Raw genomic sequence first — 8,122 nt, 5'->3', positions numbered from 1 at the left:
TTTTCTGTTCCCTTGTTGGCAGCAAGATATACAACTGATATTCCAGCCTGTTTCTACAGGCAGAAAAATACTTCACAATGTCCAGTCTCAAATTGAGCAACCTTCTTGTTCAAGCCACTCATCCCCATATCCAGCCTAAATTCATGATTCTTTGCAACGTTAGCATATTTTGTTTGCTTCTGGTTCTCTTGTTAATAGAGAATAATTGTAATGGGGTAACTGTAAGTTTTTTTTGTACCAAATTAGAAATCAGTTTCAGATCATTTTTTTTCATTGAGGTGTTTCATATTTTTTCAAATATGGAGAACACTGATATGCAACACATTTGGGAATATGCTTTGTATATTTAAAAAAATGTTGTCTTTAACAAGGTGCTGCTATTCCTTTCTTTGCCATCATTGATTTTGAATTTTCAAGTTTTGCTTATTCTTTTGAGCCTTCAATATAGAATTAACTGATGGCCATTTGATTTGTGTATTGCTTCTCCATGTAATTCTGTGATTTGATATCCAGACCTGCACTTGTATCTTAGTATTCTTTACTTAGGTACAGATTGAGCATTCCTAATCTGAAAATTCAAAATGATCCAAAATTTGAAACTTTTTGAGTGCCAGTACCGCAAGTGGAAAATTTCACACCTGATCCGACATAACAGGTCACAGTTAAAATGCAGTCAAAACTTTGTTTCATGCACAGAATTATTTAAAACATTATATAAAATTACCTTCAAGTTATGTGTATAAAGTATACATGAAACATAAATGAATTTTGTGTTTAGATTTGGGTCCCATCCCCAAGATAGCTTATTATATGTATGCAAATATTCCAAAATCTAAAAAAAAATCTGAAATCTGAGACACTTCTGATCCCAAGTAGTTCAGATAAGGGATATTCAACCAGGAGTACTAAAAATTTGTTAACTCTTTTGTGCATTCTTTCTTCTTTCTAAGGACCTTTCTTACTCCTTCTTGATGCCTATTACCTTCATTTTGGAAATTTTTCTCATTTTCTTGTTTTATAATAGAAAATTCTATTTTAAATAGAAGAGTTTGTAGCCTGAAAAGATTTAGATTCCTTTGGGCTAACTCAAAATAGAAATCTGTAGATATTGTATGTGTATATGTATGTATAACAAAAGTATAATAAACGCTATGAAATTTAGAAAGGGAATAAAGGGAATAATTTGCTCTTTATGGAAAACTAATTACAGTTTATAAAGTGGGTTGCTGAAAAATCTGCTGCCTGGCAGAAATGATTCAAAGTGTTGGTGTTCGCGTTAGCAACAGAGTTAGAAATACTGTCCTGCAGGCTTATGCCAAGAATCAATTGGGAGGATAGAGACTATAAATGAAATCTAGGCTATTTACCTTATCAACAAAAATGTCTTTTATGATGAGCTTTAATGGCACAACTCTATTAAATAACCCAGTTCCCAGCAAAATACCTGAGGTATTAGAAGGGCTCAACTGATGTTTGTTGCATATATGATAATACAGATTTTATTTCAATGCAGAAAAGGTAAAATAAATGGTATTTGTCATCCTTGTCTCCCCATCACCTGCTGCATAAGTCCAAGTTCTTTAGAATGACATTAAGGCTCTTATGATCTGGCCTTTGCCTAAATTTCCAGCCTCATTTTCTGCCACAAACCATCTGGTGCTTAATGCTTCTGAAACTGCTTTTATGTCTTCAACACTTTACTATTTCTTGCCTCCATGCTTTGATTTTTACCCAGTACCTGTTGTCTGCTTGAGAAACTCCTTTTCCATTTTCAAACTTCAGTTAGAAAATCTCTGGGGAATCACCTCTCATAAAGAGCTTATTTTCTCCTCTGCTAAACTACTCCTACAACTTGTATATACTTCTATTATCATAGTTATCACAGTGATACTTGAATTTATTTGACTATATCTGTCTCCTTATTGAACTATAAGCATTTATATGTTGGTGTACATAAGGCTTAGCATAGTTTCTGGCACAGAGTTAATTGCTCAGTATGTGCCTGTTGAGCTGAATTTATTTGCCTTCATAAGTGAACAGATTTGTAAAATGGAAAAAAGTAAACAAGTGCCTATTGTTGAAGGAAAATTATAACATATAGACTGCTATAAACAATTTATTTTAAATAATGAAACATGTCTGTTTATTCTCTTTTGTGGCAGCAAATTCAAAGTGTTCTAAGTTTTCTTAAGGGAGTAAATATAGCTAGCCTTCCTAACCATTCTCAATAATTTTACACATGCAAATTAATTGTACCTACTATATACCATGCACTCTAATTAACATTGAGCTACAAAGGTGAATCAGACAAGGACTGTTCCTCAACGAGCTCCAGTTCTAGTAGGATAGGTAGATATATAAACAAACAACTTCATATAATGTGACAATGGCCATATTAGAGGTATGTATAAAGTAATACAGCCAATTAGTTCCTTTGGGGAGGGGGTTGGGTCCAGAATCAGGAAAAGCTATAAACACTTAAAGTAAAATACGAATTGATATTGATAAAAATATGAATTTGATATCAAAATATGAATTGATAAATAAGAATTCTCGAGGAATTTATAGAAAACATGAACAGCTACTTGAACATGCTTAATATGTTTAGGGAGGATACATTAAATAGAGAAGTATGGCTAAGCAAGCATTTCCTAAAGTGTATTTTATGGAATGCTACTCTATAAGGTGCTAATTTTAACAAAACAGTTCATGATCAAGTAAATTGGGATAATAATTGGCAAATTTTATTGCCATTTCATGCAGTGGATCACAACATTCCTTCCTATTAGCAAGGAGTTTAGCAGTGCAGTCAAGCCCAAGGACATAACTAAACCAGTCTCAAACTCCCATTTTTGAAGATTTACTTACTGGTATAAATAAATCTCATACCAATTTCTGTATCAGTTGAGGTTTAATCAGGAAACAGAAGCCATACAGAAGTCCTAACATACATGTTATCTGAACAGAGAAAGTTTACTGTAAACATTGTTAATTATGGTAAGTGGTTAATTAACTGAAAAGGCAATAAGAAAACAAAGTATCACAGAGGTAGTACATTCAGGAAGCAGCTAATCTCTAGGGCTGGGGGAAACAAAAGAAAGAGGAATTATTAAAATTGTGGAATTTAGAAGAACAGCCCTGTGGAGCCCCTCAGAGAAGAGGGTGTTGCTCTGCTAGAGATGGTTGGGCACCATAAGAGATGATTTGGGAAATATTGAACACTGCAAATCAGCATCTAAGCACTGAAGGACATTATTCAGTCCGAGGTACCTGTAATTGAAATCCTAAAAGGAGACTAGAGAGAGAATAGGGCAATGAAATATTTCAAGAGATGATGACAGGAGTTTCCAAAAATAGTGAAGGACATCAAACCACAGATCCAAGAAGTTTGGAGAACCTCAATATTAGTTACATACTACTGTACAACAAATCATCTCAAAATTTAGTGGCTTAAAACAACATTTCTTATCTCGTAGTTTCTGTGGGTCAGAAATTCAGGAGTGGCTTTGCTTGGTGTTCTATCACCCACTCTGAAAAAAAAAAAAACAGCAAGACATAAGCCATACCTTTTAGGACCTAGTCTCTCAAGTTACACATTGTTGGTATTTATTTGTTGGAAGCAAGTAATTGTGTCTGGCTGACACTCAAGGGAAGGGAAATTAGACTTCACATCTCCATTTCAGAAATGAAAGAGAAATAAAGATTTTTTTTTTTTTTTTGGAGACAGAGTTTCGCTCTTGTTGCCCAGGCTGGAGTGCAATGGCACCATCTCGGCTCACCGCAACCTCTGCCTCCCAGGTTCAAGCAATTCTACCTCAGCCTCCCGAGTAGCTGAGATTACAGGCATGCACCACCACACCTGGCTAATTTTGTATTTTTAGTAGAGATGGGGTTTCTCCATGTTGAGGCTGGTCTCGAACTCCTGACCTCAGGTGATCCACCCACCTCGGCCTCCCAAGGTGCTGAGATTACCGGCGTGAGCCACCACGCCCGGCCAAATATTTTTAAAAGAAAACAAAACTAATATAATTTATTGCCAGTAGAACTACCCTATAAGAAATGTTAAAGGAAGTTCTTCAGGCAAAAGGGGTGTGATACGAGGAAGAAACCTGTATCTATATGATGAAACAAAAATCTTAAGAAATGGTTATGATAAAGTGACACGAGATATTTATTTTTATTTTTATTTGCCATGAAGATAATTCACTGTCTAAAGCAAATATAGTGGCAAATTATTGTGGATTTATAGCATATATAAAGAAATGTATTACACCATAGCACACAAATTGGGAGGGAGGAATTGTAAGTACACAGTTGTAAGGTTTCTACAATATAGCAATATAATATTAATTGAAGGTAGTCTAATAAAGATATACATTGTAAGACCTAGAGTAACTAAAAATATTTTAAGAGGTATAAATTATAAATTAATAATGGAGAATCATAAAAAATAGTTTATTGAAAAAGTCATGAAAAGAAATAGAAACAGAAGAAGAGATGGAACAAATAGAAAAGGAAGTAGATTTTAATCCAGCCATATCAGTAGTTATATTAAATATAAATGATCTAAACAGAGATTGCACATTGCATTAAAATTAAGATTATGCTGACTAAAGGAAACCCACTTTAAGTATAAAGACAGAGGGTAGTTAAAAGTATTATAAAAAGATGGAAAAAGATATACTATGGAAACATCAGTAACAATAAAGCTGTAAACATTTTAATATTAGACAATGTAGTTGCCAGAAGAGCATGATGTAATGTTAGAGAGTTAATTCCCCAAAGGAGACTTAATACTAAATGTGCATTAACAACAGATCTTTAAAATACTTGAAACAAAAACTGCTAGAACTGAAAGAGGAGAAATATTCAAATCCACATATATACTTGGAGACTTTAACACACCTCTCTCAGTAATTGGTAGAAACAGTAGAAATACAGTATGTGAATTACTAATTTTAGTGGACTAAACCAACTAAAAGAAAATAAATTCAAGGGGAAAAGGCACTTTTAAAATTTCTTTTCTCATTTTATTATAGTTATTATATATATAGTTATTATATAGAAATACTTCTATAGAAGTTCAATTTGAATCTTAATTGTGTCTTCCATTTCTCTCCTCATTATTATCTTGTTTTCTGATATTTTCTTGAACATATAGAGCATATTTATATTAGGTATTTTAATATCTTTCTTTGTTAGTTATATTATGTCTTTTTTCTGGGTCTATGTCTTTTGAATGTTTTTCTTACACCTTCACACATGCTTAGCCTTCCCAATATATCAATATTCCCCTACCAAAATGGTAAATTTGTTACAAATGATCAACCTACATTGACATATCATGATCACCCAAAGCCCATTTTTACATTAGGGTTCACTCTTGGCATTGTACAGTCTATGAATTTGGACAAATGTATAATGATATTCATCTACCGTTATACTATCATAAAGACAATTTTCACTGCCCTGAAAATCCTCTGTGCTCTCCCTATTCGTTTCTCCCTCTTTCTCATATGGAGCTTAAAAAACAAAAAGTTTTGCTGTCAGGAGTACATGCGCAGGTTTGTTATATAGGTAAACCTGTTTCATGGGGGTTTACTGTACAGATTATTTCATCACCCAGGTATTAAGCCTAATACCTATTATTGTTATTAATTCTCTCCCTCCTCTCACCCTCCTCCCTCCAGCAGACCCTGGTGTCTGTTGTTTCCCTCTATGTGTCCATGTGTTCTAATCATTTAGTTCCCAGTTGTAAGTGAGAACATGTGGTATTTGATTTTCTGTTCCTGCGTTGGTTTGCTAGGGATAATGCCCTCCAGCTCCATCCATGTTCCTGCAAAGGACATGATCTTGTTCTTTTTATGGCTGCATAGTACTCCATGGTGTATATGTACCACATTTTCTTTATCGAGTCTACCATTTATGGCTATTTAGGTTGATTCCACATCTTTGCTATTGTGAATAGTACTGCAATGAACATAAGCATGCATGTGTCTTTATGACAGGACAATATATATTCCCTTGGATATATACCCAGTAATGGGATTGCTAGGTAGAACAGCAGTTCTGTTTTTAGGTCTTCAAGGAATTGCCACACCGTTGTCCACAATGGTTGAACTAATTTACTCTCCCAGCAACAGTGCATAAGCAAGCATTGCTTTTTCTCTACAATCTCATCAGCACCTGTTCTTTTTTGACGTTTTAGTAATAGTCATTCTGACTTGTGTGAGATAGTATCTCATTGTGGTTTTGATTTGCATTTCTGTAATCAGTGATGTTGAGCTTTTATTCATAAGCTTGTTAGCCATATGTATGTCTTTTTTTGAAAAGTGTCTGTTCATGTCCTTTGCCCACTTTTTAATGGGTTGTTTTCTTGTAAATTTGTTTAAGTTCCTTATAGATGCTGGATATTAGACCTTTGCCAGATGCATAGTTTTAAAAAATTTTCTCCCATTCTGTAGATTGTCTGTTCACTCTGTTGATAGTTTCCTTTGCTGTGTGGAAGCTTAGTTTAAATAGATCCCATTTGTCGATTTTTGCATTTGCTGCAATTGCTTTTGGCATTTTTGTCATGAAGTCTTTGTCCGTTCCTATGTCCAGAATGGTATTGCCTAGGTTTTCTTCCAGGGTTTTTATCGTTTTTGGGTCTTACATTTAAGTCTTTAATCCCTCTTGAATTGATTCTTCTACCATATGGAGCTTTTTAAAATTAAATTTGCTCAGCATGAGATAAACTTTTAAAATAGGAAGATGAAGTCTTTTTTTTTTTTAACTTCTGGGAAATTGTTAGTTGTTCTTGCTTACGATATGCCTTCTGATCATTCCCTCTGTTCTTTCTTTCTGAAAAGATTTATCCTAAATGTCTTATAATATTTCTTTTATATTTCATGTCTTTTTATTTGTTGGTGCTGGGAGCTTTCCTCAGTTCCATCTTCTGGCTCACTAATTTGTTTTTCCTCTGTATTTAGTTTTCTATTTAGCCCATATTTTGAGTTTTTTAAAATTTCAAATAGAGTTTTATTTGTAGAATGTCTAATTGGTTATTTTTCTTATCATTCCTGTTTTATTATATTCTATTTTTACCTGCTTGTCGATTTCCTCCTTTATGTCTTTCTGAAGATATTAAAATTATTCCTTTAAAAATTCTTTTCACTCTGTTACCTTTAGCCTGGAGTAAATTCTTCTGTTTACTAAATGTACTTGTTTTTTCGTGATATTGGTCTTCTATTTCTTTTAACTGGACTTTTTGTGTGTTTGATTGCTGATACACTTTGATTTTACTGGGTTATTTATTTATTTTTAGAGACAGGGTCTTGCTGTACAACCCAGGCCAGATTTCAGTGATGTATCCATACCTCATTGTAACCTCAAACTCCTGAGTTTAAGTGATCCTCCTGCCTCAGACTGTAAGCACCTGGGACTACAGGCATGTGCCACCATGCCAGCCTAATTTTTTTTGTTGTTGTTGTTGAGACTGTGTCTTTCCTATGTTGCTCAGGCTGCTCTTGAACTCCAGCCTCAGAAAGTAATGGGATTACAGGCATGATCCACAAGACCCAGCCCTAGATCTTCTGTTTTTGATTGTGAAATAACCTCTGATTGTGAAGACACCTGCTTTAAGAACTTTTTTCCCAAAAGAATTGTAAAAACCCAGCTGTCTCTCAGGGGATTTAGCCCCATCTTGCATGAGAAAAAGGTGGAGGTATATTGTCAGACTTTGGACATGTGGACTTCTTCCAGTATTGGAGATTTAGTTTCAGCTTCTCTTACAGTTAGGTGCTGGTATATGACTGAGTTTTGACCAGTGAAATGTGAGCAGAAGTGATGTGCACCTTTTCGAGACTTGGCTCCTAAAACCTGCTGCATGGTTCTCTGTGTTCTATCTCTTCCCTGTCTGCTGACAAGATGTAGAGAATCCAGGACAGGATTTTGAGGTGTAAGGAATGCCACAGCCACAAGTTTAGGAGTTTCCATTCTAGGATCCACAGATCCCCTAAACAATTTACAGATAGAAATCAGGGAGTTCATAAACTTGATTATGGAAGAAAAATCACATATTTATTTTCACTATCTTTTATCTGAAATTTAGCATTATCTTCAGTCATGATTGAAGGCAAAA

Source organism: Symphalangus syndactylus, chromosome 9 (genome assembly GCF_028878055.3).
Source record: "Symphalangus syndactylus isolate Jambi chromosome 9, NHGRI_mSymSyn1-v2.1_pri, whole genome shotgun sequence".
In the NCBI taxonomy this organism is placed as follows: Eukaryota; Metazoa; Chordata; class Mammalia; order Primates; family Hylobatidae; genus Symphalangus; species Symphalangus syndactylus.
Note: the sequence above shows the minus strand (reverse complement) of the source record.